The 14,961-nt window shown below is 35.7% G+C and overlaps 1 protein-coding gene across 1 annotated transcript in view; it reads left to right on the top strand.

Moving 5' to 3' along the window:
- The window catches only part of MEGF10 (multiple EGF like domains 10), a 269,700-nt gene that overhangs the window by 68,955 nt on the left and 185,784 nt on the right, over nt 1–14,961 (top strand). Inside the window, exon 2 of the mRNA XM_057736130.1 lies at nt 49–163. The gene's annotated coding sequence lies outside the window, so the exon portion shown is untranslated. The remainder of the gene's footprint in view (nt 1–48; nt 164–14,961) is intronic.

Here is a 14,961-nt window from a genome sequence, read left to right as displayed (position 1 = left end):
GATGATATCCCAATCACATATTTGATGCCTTCTTCTTTTCCATTTCAGAAAGAAACAACCCAAGGAATGTAAAAGAAATATAAAAAGGTCATTTATGCATCATAATCAGAAAATTCTCACCCGGATCCATGAAGCTAAAGAGTTAGAGGTGGAAATGGTACAGGTAGGAATGAATGAAGGGGACTGATGAGCCACTATTCACAGTTTGGGTGTTCATCTTAGAAAAACTAATTCTCCTCTGTAAGAGAAAAATAGCCAGGTAAATTGAGAAATTCAGTGGTTCAAATGAGGGGATCAAATGTTGAGCATTCAGATTAAACAACCTCTAGTATAACAGAGTTGCTGTAGAATAAAGGGAAGAACTTGGGGGTGGGGGAGCTAATTTTCTTAGGTTCAAAAGCATCATATATTAATTTTGTTTAAAAAGTAAAGTAAAAATCAAGACACAAAAAATGGATCTTAGAGATAAAAAGAAGAGTAAATATGAGACATCCTTCTAGAACTCTGAGAGTTGGGAATTCAAGAGAAAAGTTGAGAGGCAGAAAAGATTGAAGCAGGAGAAGCAATATTGCTGTTACAGGAGTTCTGGAAGGAGAAAGTAGTATGAATGAATGAAAAGCAATAATCAAAGAAAAAAATTTCAGAGTTGAAGGATTCATTGTTTACATGGAAAAGGCTTAGTAAAGACTGGGCAGGTATAATGAAAAGAAATCATGCTCAGATGGTTTTCCGTGTTCTGGATAAAGAACAAATGCTGGAGGCAGCCAACCGTGAAAAAAAAAGTCACTAAAAAACGACATTAGATTTTTAATTTGTAGCACTAATGCCAGAAAATCTTAGAGAAAATGTAAAGACTTCTGAAGGAAAAAGCATTATGTTTCAAGAATTATAGACTGAACCAAGCTATTATCTAAATGCAAGGGCAAATGAAAACCTGCTTCAGATTTGTAAGAATTCAGAAATTATATGACTCATGTATGCTTTCTGAAAAAATGACTTAAAGTAGACCTTCAAGCAAAAACTAATCAAAATACAGAACTTAATAAAGATAAAGCTATGTTTTTAGAAAAAAGAGCAGTGAGCAATAAAACCTTAGATTTAACTCTAAAGAATTGTTTTTAATGTGGTTGTGAAACTAAGTTCAATTTATAACAAAGAATTTAAAAAGAAAACTGTACACTAAAAAGAAAAGTTCCCTAGAAATGTCAGGTGAGGAGAGAGGTGGAAAAGAGGAAGTTAAATATGATAGTTTTAATGTCAAACAAGGAGGATCCATATTTATAACTGTGAATTTGACATCGACATTGATAGAGAATAAATTAAAACATTTAAAAGCTTTTTAAAAACAAAACCAATTTTAAATGAGACCGTGAGAGAAAAAAACACACAGAAAGAACTATTATTCCAAAAGGTGCCAGTGTGTGTGTGTGCATGTGTGTGTGTGTGCGTGTGTGTGTGTGTGTGTGTGTGTGTATTTAGTGGGAGAACAGCAAGAAAATATAATGAAATGAACTAATGAAATAAGATGCAAGGAATAAAATAATGTTTCCTCTATTAGACATTTACTTCCAGGCCATCACAAAGTAACTGCTATTGAATTTACGCTTCCATTTTAAAACAGAACAAAATACGTGGTGACTATTTTTAGGCATTGGATAATAGCCAGTACAGTACTAGAGTACTGGAAAGTCTGGAAATACATGAGATAAGTACCACATTCAACCTTATTTTATGTCTGGGGGCACTTCCCACAATGTGGCATAGGGAGGTGAAGCCCAAGTGAAGAACATCAGTCTCACTGAGCTGAGGAAGCAGAAATTAAATCAAAGGAGTTGTAAAGGTAGCTGGAATTAGCAGAATATGATTCCAAAGAGGAGTAAGCTGTACAGAGGAAGGTCTCAGAAATTAGTGTGCAGATTCTCCTTAGCTCTTTGGCCGAGAGCTGGTTTGAGATTTATAGTTGTAGGTTAAGATTCTACAAGAACCCAAGATCCAGCAAGACAGCAGCTGCTGTGGAGCTTAGAAATGAATGGAAGTGCCAGAGGTTATGCAGTGCTAAAAGATATTGAAGTTTTGGTCCAGTCATAGTATAAAGACTTCACTGAGCACATCAGTCATTAAATTAAGACCTCAGAAAGACTACTTTTTAGGAGCCAGGAGTAAGACCATATCCTATGGTTAAGGTCAAAATTAATATACACTTGCCCAAACACAGTATAAAATGAAGCCCAAAGCATCAAGAGAATTACCCAGTTATGTAATTCTTAGCCAGAACCAAATGCTACATCTTTAAAGGGGAGCGCATAACCCAGATGCCCTACAATATATTATCCATAATATGCAACATTCAATAAAAACACTATTACATATGCAAAGAAGTAGGAAGATGGGACCCATAATTGAGACAAAAAAGCAAGCAATAGAAATAGATCCTGAGATAACTCAGATTTTGGAGTTAGGACATAATTTTTTAAATGGTAATTATAAACATGTTCAAGAATTTAAAGGAAAACACAGACATAATAAGCAAACAGGTGGGAAATCTCAAAAGAGAAATATAAACTATAAAAAAAATCAATTAAAAATACTAGAAATGGCATTTTCCCTTAATGCCTTGAGATTGGACACCAAAGAATAAAAAGTATAAAAACTTGAAAACAGATCAGTAGAAAATATCAAAACTGGAAAACAGAAAGTAGATTTTAACAGATAAGCAGAGGCTCAGTATCTTATGGAATATCACTTGTCCCACATGTAATTGACATCTCAGAAGAAAAGGAAAAGGAGAAAGGGGTCATAATTATTTGAAGAAATAATAACCAAAAGTATTAAAAACCTGCTGAAAAAAATCATTATATAGATCTAAGAAACTCATAAAACCCAAAGTGGCATATCTTTCAAAATATTCTTCTAGAATGAAGGCTAAAAATATTTTCAGATGAAAGTACACTGAAAGAATTTGTTTATAGTAGTCACGGCACTAAAAGAATTGCTAAAGAAAGTTCACTGGGTTTAAGATAAAACTTAGAATTATAAGAAGAATTAAAGATTGTTGAAAATGGTAAATATAAATATATTTTATTTTCTTTATCTTTCAATTTTTGAAAAGATAATTGATTCGAGCAAAAATAATGTGTTGTGGCATTTCTAACATATGTGATGGTAAACTATGATAATAGCGTTAACACCTGGGTGGGATAAATGAAGTTCTACTATTGGAAGATTCTTATATTCTACATGAAATGGTATAATAATTAGAAGTAGATAATGATAAGTTACGGATGCGTAGTGTAATACTTAGAGCAATCACTAATACACACACCCACATAAAGAAAGAAAGGGAAGGAGAGAAAGAAAAAGAGGCAATAAAATGGAGAATTAAAAAATATTTTATTGGCCCAAGAAAGCAGGAAAGAACCAACAAAGAAACAAACATGAGATGGGACAAATGAAAAACAAATTGCAAGATGGTAGAATTAAACCCATTAAACAACATTAATAATTATATTTAATGTGAATGTACTAGATATTCCTAAATAAATTTCACAATAAAAAGGTCAGTTTGTCAAGAGGATACAACAATATTAAGTGTGTTTTCATAGCTCATGGCACATGTAAATATTATTAATTCAAGGATGACTCAACACAAGGAAATCCATTAATGTGATTCACTATGTAAATAGATCAAAGGAGGAAAACCTCATGACATTTCAGTATGAGCTAAAATATGTTTGCTAAAATTCAGTAATCACTCTTGATTAAAAACAAGTAAACAATTAAGTCTTGGCAAGCTAGCAATAGAAGGAAACTTCCTTAGGTTGATAAAGTTTAGCATATACCAAGAGCAAATACCATATTTAATGCAAAACAAAAGAAGCATTCCTACTTAAAAGGAAAAAAAGCAAAAAAACATTCCTACGAACATTAGAAACAAGATAAATTTGATCCTAGCATTGTTGATCTTTAACCTTAAATGGAATCTTACTCTAATGCAGTAAGACAAAAAAGAGTAATATATGTGTGTGTGTGTATATATATATATATACATACTATAAAAAAGAACACAATATAATTATTTGCATACAAAGATTGCCTTGAAAATCCAAGGAAAAAATTATTAAAATCAGTAAAGAGCTCAAAGTGATGGCTAGATACAAAATTAGCATAGAAAAAAATCAATGCTTTCCTATATATTATCAACAATATGTTAAAGAATGAAACAGAAAAAAATGGAACCCATTCTCAATAACAATAAAAACTATAAAGTGCCTAACAAAAATATGATTCATATCTTGAAAACTATGAAACTATAGGAAAAAAGATGTAAGACAATCCAATAGATGCAGATACGTAGCCCCTTTCTAAACAGACAATATTTTTGAGATATTAATCCTTCCCAAGTTAATTTAGAAATGTAATATAATCGTAATCATTATTATAAGACTTTACAAGTTCATTCCATAGGTCAAATGGTAAAGAAAATAAGTAATTTCCTGGAAAATTCTGAGAAGGAAAAAATGGGAGAAACTTCTCTTTCAGAAATTAAAACATATTTGAACATATAATTGTAAAAGTATAGGGTTGGTGCAGGTAATGACAGATATTGATAAGATTGAATAGAACCTAGAAATAGGAGTATACACTGCTATTTCATGTAATCGTTAAAAGCTCTGAATCACGAGCCAGGCCACATAGTAGCTGTGCATTTTGGGGCAAGTTAAAATTTCTATGCCTTAGTTTCATTAATCGTAAAATAAGGACAATTATATCACCTATATCTTATGATTGTTGTTGAAATTAAATAGGTTAATACACATAAAGCCCTTAGAAGAGTGCTTGGGATATAGTCAGAACTATGTAAGTACTAGCTGCTACCAATGATAAAGATGGTAAACAAATCAGTTGGAAGACACTGAATTACTTCTCAAATCAGGGTGAAGTTCAGTTATCTGTTTTGAAAGAAATACAGTTGGGGTAATTGGTTGTCCATTTTGAGAGAAATGTAGTTAGACACATACCTTACACCATATTCAAAGAACTAAACATAAAATTACCAGATGAAAATATAGGAAAAAACATTCATAAGCTTGCAGTGAAGAAATCATATCAAAGATATAAAATATTAAAGTCATAAAGGAAAATAGTCACATATTTAAATATATAAAAACTAAAAACAAAACATCTGTACACAGAAAACAACATTAATAGATGACCCATAGCCTGGGAATATATTTGTATTATATTAATAAAGCATTAATATTGATATGAATCAATAGGAAAAAGACAAATTTTCATGCATCAGATTAGCAAACATATAAAAGCTTGGTAATACCTGGGGTTGGTAAGGATGTGGCCAAGGGGCACCCTCATACTCTGTTGGCAGGAGGGTAAGAGGACAAACATTTTTTGGAGGGAAATTTTTCAGTATCTACTAAGATAAAAACTGCCCATTTTTGTTGGCTTAGCAATCCCATGTTTAGGAGTTTATTCTAAAGACTACCTCACATGCACATGACCTAAAGTTTTATGTATAGCAATGATCACAGCAGGAATGTTTATTATGGTGAAAAGTGGGGAAAAAGCCAAATACTCATCATCAGAAGAGCAGTTAAATATATTATGGTAGAGTCATAATGTGGAGTACCACACAGTTATTAAAAAGGATGTAGTACATGAATTTCATATTTTTATAATATATATATACATGTGAAAATGAAAAAAAAAGTAAGTTTCAGGATAATTCCTCCATTTTTTAAAGCTCTTTATTGGAATATAATTGTTTTACACTCTTGTGCCAGCTTTTGAGGTACACCAAAGTGAATCAGTGTATATTTATACATATATCCCCATATCCCCTCTCTCCCGCGACTCCCTCCCACCCTCCCTGTCCTGGCCCTCTAAGGCATCACCCATCATTGAGTTGATCTCCCTTTGTTATACAGCAACTTCCCACTCGCTATCCATTTCGCAGTTGGTAGTGTACATATGTTCATGCTACTCTCTCACTTCATCCCAGCTTCCCCTTCCTCCATTATTTTTTACACACACATGCACACACACGTGTATGGGAAGGCATGGGAAAAATAGTGAAATGAAAGTATTGTACTAAACTGTTAATCATGTTTAACTCTGGGATGGAGTGAGGTTGATAGAGCCTCACATTTTTAGTCTTTATACTTAGGTACAGTTTTAACTGTTTTTAATGAAACATGCTCATACACATCTTATATAATAAAGAATAGTGAAACAGAAGAATAATGACTTGAGAAGTTGAAGAAGCACCAGGATGCAGATTATTTTCTCAGTGAATTCTCTTAATTTAGCAGCTAATTCATGTAACGTTAAAACTGTTACAGAGCAAGCGTATGAAATATTTTAATCCATTTAATAAGCTAACGTAATCCTGAAACCAAACCCTACAAAGATAACACATAACAAAGCTACAGTTCAAGCTCATAAGCACGGATGCAAACATTTAAAGTAAAACACTAGGAAATGCAGTTAACACACCACTTTGAAGTAATGTTTATTCCATAAATGCAAAAGTGTTTTAAGACTATGACAGTTCTTAATGCTTTTCACAGGTTAAAAGAGACTGTCTAGAGGTGACCTGCCCATCACTGATCCAGTCATTCATTCATCTACAAATTCCTATTGAGCCAGGCATTCTTTTCAGTTCTGGCATAAGACCAAACCCTGATCCACATCACTAGGAACACACACTGTAAGGAGAAAAAAGGATAACTAGACAAACGTTAAATGATAAGTAATAAAGTATGAAAAAGTATTTAGAGAGGGGAAATACTAGAAATAGGAGAAATAGATGGTCAAGTTTTTACCTGATATCAATGAAAATAATATTCATGTTGGAGAAAACTAGGATTATTTCCATTCAAGTTGAAAGCAATACTCCCACTCTTAGAGTTGTATTCAACAAGTTCTAACCAATGCAATGGGATAGCTAAAAGAAACGTCATATGTATTTGAAAGAAAAATTACAATACACAATTATAATTGTACATTTATATGATTGCCTAGAAAACTGAGGCCAATCAGTTGAAAAAAAATTAGAAGTATTCAGTAAGGTGGCAAGTTATGAGAAAAATGTAAAAATAAATATAAAAATTATAAATAAAATATAGAAAGATTGTTATATACTAGTAATAGTTATACATAATGGAAAAAGATGTCATCATAATAGCAAAGAATAATATAGCATGCTTTGACACAGACAATGGAAAATGCACAGGACACATAAGATGATAAAGCTCAGATAGAGGATAGAAAAGAAGTCTTAACCATATTTTTAGAGAGAAATAATCAGAATTATAAAGATGTCAATTTTCCCTAAATTATTTATCTATAAATTCAATGAAATTCTAATGATACTAGTGATGGAATTTTTTGGGGGGGTGGAATTGAGAAACTACTTTTCTTTAAAATTTTAATCTTTATTTTGTCAAAGTTACCCATACTTTAAATATGATGAATTCTGCTAGCTTATATTAACAGTTCTCGGCTTTACTCTTTCCAGCTTCTGATTCCCACTCCGAAACTCAACAGTTTCCAACACTTGGAGCAGTTTTTACTAGTGTTTACATCATTCCTATTTACAAACAAGAAGATTTTTCTGATACTTAAGATTTGCTTTTTCCTTTCAGTTTTGAAGATTATCAGTTCACTTCCTACTGTGAAAAGTAAGGTTTAGTTTTCTGACCTACTCCTCAAACCCCAACCAGGCTTCCGCCAACAAATACACACCACACAAACGAGCACACATTTCATGTTCTTCTCTTTATCCTGACAATATTTTTGACTCTATCAGTATCTAAGCTTAAAATTAGTATGTCTATGTAAACATTATTATACACAGTGTCTACAATTTCCTGTCATATACAGCTTGCTTTTGGGGGTAGTTAATAATTGCTCACTTTTAAATTTGCTTTGTTTTTGATACAATTGACAGAGAAAGGGAAAGAGGGAGGGATAGAGAGAGGAGAGAGAGGGAGGGAGGAAGGAAGGAAGGAAAGAAGGAAGGAAGGAAGGAAGGAAGGAAGGAAGGAAGGAAGGAAGGAAGGAGAGAAGAAGAAAACCAAAAGAATGAACCTCCAAATTCAGTCAAGCACTCAGAAAAAAACAATCTAAGAATTCAGTTCTTGAAAATATACACCTTGGACCATCTTTCCTCTTCACACTGGACTTGGTTCCTCTCCAGACTTGCTGCCCTGCTATTTTAGGACCTTCCTTTCATTATTATCCTGGGCACATTCCTTTTCCTTTTCCTCACGTTGGAGCTGCCTTTTGCTGGGTTCCTTGTCTCTTTTATGGTTTATACCCTGGTTTGCGGGGAGCACTTCATCCAGTAGAGTCCAGGAAACTGCTATGCAATTGACCTAGAAGGAAATGCTACTGCCACTGCCCCACCAGACACTAGAAAGAACTGCTGTCACCTCTGCCACTCCATCTCAAACCAGCCACAATCACCCTCAGGGAAGTCTGCACTGCCATCACTGCCCCCCATGATGCTCAGAAGCCTCTGTGGACATCTGTGCCTGCCAGTTCAAAACTCTACCTGGCAAAGCAACTGACAAAGGATTAAACTCCAAAATATACAAGCAACTCATGCAGCTTGATACTAAAAAAGTAAATAACCCAATCCACAAATGGGCGGAAGACCTAAATAGACATTTCTCCAAAGAAGACATACAGATGGCCAACAAACACGTGAAAAGATGCTCAACATCACTAAACATTAGAGAAATGCAAGTCAAAGCCACAATGAGGTATCACCTCACACTGGTCAGAATGGCCATCATCAAAACATCTAGAAACAATAAATGCTGGAGAGGGTGCGGAGAAAAGGGAACCCTCCTGCACTGTCGGTGGGAATGTAAGTTGGTACAGCCGCTATGGAAAACAGTTTGGAGATTCCCTAAAAAACTAAAAATGAAACTACCATATGACCCAGCAATCCCACTATTGGGCATGTACCCAGGGAAAACCATAATCCAAAAAGAAACATGTACCATAATGTTCATTGCAGCACTATTTAGCCAGGACAAGGAAGCAACCTAAATGCCGATCAACAGATGAATGGATAAAGAAGATGTAGCACATTTATACAATGGAATATTACTCTGCCACAAAAAGGAATGAAATTGAGTTATTTGTAATGAGATGGATAGACCTAGAGACTGTCATACAGAGTGAAGTAAGACAGAAAGAGAAAAACAAATACTGTATGCCAACTCATATATATGGAATCTAAAAAAATGGTGCTGATGAACCCAGTGACAGGGCAAGAATAAAGATGCAGATGTAGAGAATGGACTTGAGGACATGGGGTTGGGAGGGGGTGAAGGGGAAGCTGGGACGAAGTGAGAGAGTATCATTGACATATATGCACTACCAAATGTAAAATAGATAGCTAGTAGGAAGTTGCTGCATAACATAGGGAGATAAACTTGAGGATGGGTAATGACTTAGAGGGCCAGAATAGGGAGGGCGGGAGAGAGTCGCAGGAGGGAGGGGATATGGGGATATACATACAAATACTGTTGATTCACTTTGGTGTACCTCGAAAGTTGGCACAACAGTGTAAAGCAATTATATTCCAATAAAGAGTTAAAAAAAAACCCTCTACCTAGAACAGTGTGTTAAAATTAATCTGTTAGAACCTTTAAATACATCTTTATAAGCCATGTTTATAAATACTAAGAAAGGTTAATGTTAAGAAAATCTCCTTTATTCCTTCTACTCAGATTAGAATAATTTGAGATCAAATTCAAATGGTCATACCCAAATGGGTTTATTCTCATCAAGTTGGTGGGTAGCATCAACTTTTTAGGAAAAATATAGTTTATAATTTTAAGTAAACATACACAAATTTTTGGAGCAAACATTCCAACAAAGTAGTCCATAGCACATGGTCTAATTGCAAGTTTGTAAATCAATGTTCAGTAGACAAATGTAAAATAGATAGCTAGTGGGAAGCTGCTGCATAACACAGGGAGATCAACTTGATGACGGGTGATGACCTAGAAGGGTGGGATAGGGAGGGTGGAAGGGAGGCTCAGGAGGGAGGGGATATGGGGATATATGTATAAATACAGCTGATTCACTTTGTTGTACAGCAGAAACTGGCACAACAATGTAAAGCAATTACACTCCAATAAAGAGCTGGGAAAAAAAAACATTCAGTAGAAATATTAAAAATAAACCTTCAAATATTATAAGCAAGCTTTGTCCTTAGCAAACAGACAAAGAGCAATGCAGAAACTCAGCTTTGTGGTGACAAGATAGAATGTCCAGTTTTCATTTAAATTTCTTTGTAATAGGTATGTACATAATTGCTAGATATTATTTATTTATAAAGTTGTAAGAGCTAGCACAGGGAATAAAAAGTTTCATTTTTTCACATTCACGAAAAATTAAGACCTGCTTCTACTACTTCAGTAGAATTTTCTGTCAAATGCTCAGCTAAAGAATATATTTAACATAGTGGTGAAATATAGAGATTAAATTATTTTCTGCGCGTGCAAAGATTTAGATTTTGTTTTCTTTAATAAAAGGATAACAGGAATCAGAGACCCATCAATCTGATATTTAACTTTACTTTTCCAGTTGTGTTCAGTTTCTTGGTTTGTGCAGTGAATTCTATTCCCTATAGAATGAAAATGGAACAATTTTCTTAATTTCAGAATAGAGACCAAATAACAGATGTGTTAGCATCAGTTGTGTCTCCTTGGGGAAAGACAACATTTAGGAAATGAGATTGGTTTTAACGATTTGGGACACAAATGAAGAACATTAAGAAATAAGAAATTAGATGATGATAATGTTGTATTCAAGCACTGTGCCACTTAAATTCTATAAACTTAATCAGAGACAAGAGTTGTAAGTACTTTCACATTCCAAGTTAGACCAACTTTCGGTTGCATATTATCCATCAGTAATGATTTAAAATTTATTCTCTGCTTCAGATTTGGAATGGTATGACTTTGGAAGACATGTAAGGAAAGAGGCATAGTGTTGCAGAACAGAATTTATAGGCATTTCTCTGAGTTTTTCTTACCTAATTATATAGTCTTTTTTTTTTTTTTTTTTGATCAAGAAGGCAGTGGTGGCGAGAATCACTGGAGTGGTTGAAGGGCAGCAGTTCTACAGTAAGCCCTCTAATCAGGATTGCACCCAAGAGCCTCTTGTAGTATAAATTCCATTCATGAGATAGTTTCAGCCTGAACTTTGAACAATTCCAGGTGAGAATAGGTTGCAGAGGAAGAATTGACAAGGCTGACTGTGACCCTCTATGATGACAAGTTTGACAAATGTGGGGTGGAGTTGGGAATCAAGATGGCGTGCCTCCCCTGTCACCCAGTAGCCAAAGAATGAGTTCTGTGTAATTGGGACACACACTCTTAGGGTTATGATTTTCTCAGTCCATAACTTCTTTCATTTTCCCGTGATCCAACAATCTTTATTTTGAACTTCCATTCTGTTTGGTGGTGGGAAATTAATCCAGTCAATTCATCACCCTCCTTGAGGGACGCGAGTGGGGGGAGGGGAGGGTGTTAAGTTGCCTTGAGTTGTCACGTGGTGAGGGTGTGGCCCAGGTTATCATGTGTCCTGTGTGGCATTTGCTGTGATGTCGGAGACCATCTGGTTCCTGGTTGTCACGACCCTTCTGTCCTAATGTCTGCATTCCTACCTCATCCTGGTTTTGCGTGGTTCATGCCACTGTGTTCCCTCCTCATGGCTGCAAGTCCTCTCTGTGTCCACCAGCCCCCTCTTGGCTAAATTTCTCAGTTTTTAGAGGTAGCTTTTGCGTGATATTTCATGCCAATCTTGGGCTGTGGGAAACTAAGGAGTTATCTGAAACCCTCTCTGCCTGGAGGGGTTGCCATTTCAAAGAGGCTCAGGGCATAAATTAAGATGTTTCCAGCTGTAGCAGGAAACTTATCTCGAACTGCCTTGAGGCAAGTTATTAGCTCATAGGAGAAGTCAAGAGGTGAGGTGAGCTTCAGAGTGTGTAGGTTCAACAGTTAAAGAGTTGGGTTCGCTCTGCCCTGCTTTCTGCCTGTCATCCTCACTCTAAGGCGGGCTGCTGTCTTGGTTGTTGATAGCTGCCTGCAGAAATTACAGCTTTCTCTTTTATATAATTGGTTTTTCCTGCTTCTTTCTTTTCCTTCCTTCCTTCCTTCCTTCCTTCCTTCCTTCCTTCCTTCCTTCCTTCCTTCCTTCATCTTTCTAAAGATTAACATCAATTTAATTTAATTAATTAGTTTCTTTATTAAAATTTTGGCTGCACTGGGTATTCCTTGTGGTGTGCGGGCTCTTGGTTGCAGCACTTGGGCTTCTCTAGTTGTGCTGTGTGGGCTCCAGAGTGCACAGACTCAGTAGTTGTGGCACTTGGGCTTAGTTGCCCCAAGGCATGTGGGATCTTAGTTCCCCAACCAGGAATTGACCCGTGTCCCCTGCATTGGAAGGTGGATTCCTAATCGCTGGACCACCAGGGAAATCCCATCATGCTTCTTTCTTAAGAATGAAGAAGAACGTTTCTAGAAGTCTCTGGAAAGCCCTTCTTTATCTTTTGTTGGCAAAACTGGGCCACAGGCCTATTTCTAAACCAATTTTTAGTAAGAGGAATGGGATTACCTGTAGACCAAAATCAGGCTGAACCCTGAAGCTAAGGGGGGACTCGCTGTCTCCTCAGGCATTTGTCTATGTGGGGGAGGAGTGAGGACCTGAATGAAATATGAAATTTGTGAGGAAAAGAACAAGGAGGATGGATGTTCTCTAGGCAATGATTACAACCAGGATTTAGTTAGGAAAACAAATCACTCTAGGAATTTCGAGTAGAGCGAGGTTTAACCAGGGCATCAAGCTACAAGTTTGTTGGAAGGAATGAAAGAGAAAAAAGGAAGGGGAGAAAACTGATGTTAGCCAACATTCAGGAACACCAGGAAGCTGCTGCAGCCCCTGGAGGAGACCGCGCCTGTCTAACCCTGAATTGCTCTGAGCTGGTGCTCTTGTGCCCCTGCAGAGACAGTGCAGCTGGTAGAGGGGAGCACTGCTGCACAGTCAAGGCCAGAAGATGGCTCTGCCTTTCTTCTTCCCTTTAATCTTTTTTAAAAAACAGATTTATTGAGATATAGTTTATATATCATGCAATTCAACCATTTAAAGTGTATAATTCACTGGCTTTGGTATATTCAGAGTTGTGCATCCATCACTGCAATCAATTCTGGAACATTTTTGTTACCCCCAAAAGAAACCCCTTCTCCTTAGATGTCACCCCTCAACCCCCCATCTACCTCCCCAACCCTAGGAAAACACTAATTGACTTTTTGTCTCTATAGATTTGCCTATTCTGGACATTTCGTATAAATAGAATCTTAAAATATGTTGCCCTTTGTGATCGGATTCTTTTACTTATTTTCAAGGTTCATGCAGGTTGTAGCATGTGTCAGTGTTTGCTTTTATTGATGAATAATATTCCATGGTATGAATATACCACATTTTATTTATCCATTCATCGGTTATTGAGTATTTGGGTTGTTTCAGCTTTTTTGGCTATTATTGATAATGCTGATATGAACATCCATGTATAAGTTTTTGTGTGAATGTATATATGCTGTGTATATACTTAGGAGTTGAATTGCTGGGTCATATGGTAACTTTAAGTTTAACCTTTTGAAGAAATGCCAAACTGATTTCCAAAGTGGCTGCACCATTTTATATCCCACCAGCAGTGTATAAGTGTTCCAATTTCTCTGCATCCTCACCAACACTTGTTATTATCTTACTTTTTTAATTATAGCTTTCCTAATGGGTATGAAATAGTACCCCATTATGCTTTTGATTTGCATTTCTCTGATGGCTAATGATGTTGAGCATCTTGTGATTATTCATCATTTGTATATACTTTTTTTTGAGAAGTATCTCTTCAGATACTTTGTCCATTTTTTAATTGGATAATTTTTCCTTTTATTATTGAGTTGGAATAGTTCCTAATATATTCTAGATGGAAGCTCCTTATCACATATGTGATTTACATATATTTTCTTCCATTTTGTGGGCTGTCTTTTCACTTTTTGATAATGTTCATTGGTATATGAAAGTTTTTGATTTTGATAAAGTCTAATTTATCTATTTCTTTTTCTTTTGCTGCCTGTACTTTTGGTATCATATTTAAGAATCCATTGCAAAATCAGAGATGATGAGGATTTACTCCTATGTATTCTTCTAAGAATTTTATAGTTTTACTTCATGGATTTAGGTCTTAGATCCATTTTGAGCTAATTTTTGTATATGATTTGAGGTAGGAGTCCAAATTCAGTCTTTTGCATGTGACTATGCAGTTGTCCCAGCATTTCACTTCAGTGCAGATCCTTTCCACTAGCAGGTCTTGAACTGAAACCTGCCCAGCAAGTGGGACTGTGAAATGTAGTTTCCAGACCTCTAGCCCCTGTGATACAAAGGAGAGATTAGATGGGTGGAAACCAGCCTGTAGTATCCAGAAAACTAACACATCAGCCTTCTGTAGAAATTTGCTCTCTCTTTGTTGTCTAGACAGAAAGCAGGCCACAAGTCTCCTTTTATTTAAAGATCCTAAACCTGTCTAAGATCAGTTCATCACCCTCAGGTCTTTGGAGGGGTACAGGATATAGGACCTCAACTCATTTTATTCTATTTTTCTCCTTTCTGTTCTTCCCTCTTCCCAGTTAAGAGAATTCTAAAATTGAGTTTACGAAAAACTCTGTCATATATCTTTCCAGATATTTCTGTTTTACATGCTTTTGTTCTCTAGCTTTATCTCCTTCCTCTCCTAGGTTGAGTCTTCAAGCCAAACTGCCTGTACTAAAAAGTAGAGTCTTGATAGAGATGGGGACAATTTTGGATCAATACTTTGAGATTTTATCCTGCCGCATATGGTCATGCTGCTGATGGGGTGAAAATAGA

This window comes from Hippopotamus amphibius, chromosome 1 (assembly GCF_030028045.1).
Source record: "Hippopotamus amphibius kiboko isolate mHipAmp2 chromosome 1, mHipAmp2.hap2, whole genome shotgun sequence".
In the NCBI taxonomy this organism is placed as follows: domain Eukaryota; kingdom Metazoa; phylum Chordata; class Mammalia; order Artiodactyla; family Hippopotamidae; genus Hippopotamus; species Hippopotamus amphibius.
This window is presented reverse-complemented; position numbering and strand designations above follow the sequence as displayed.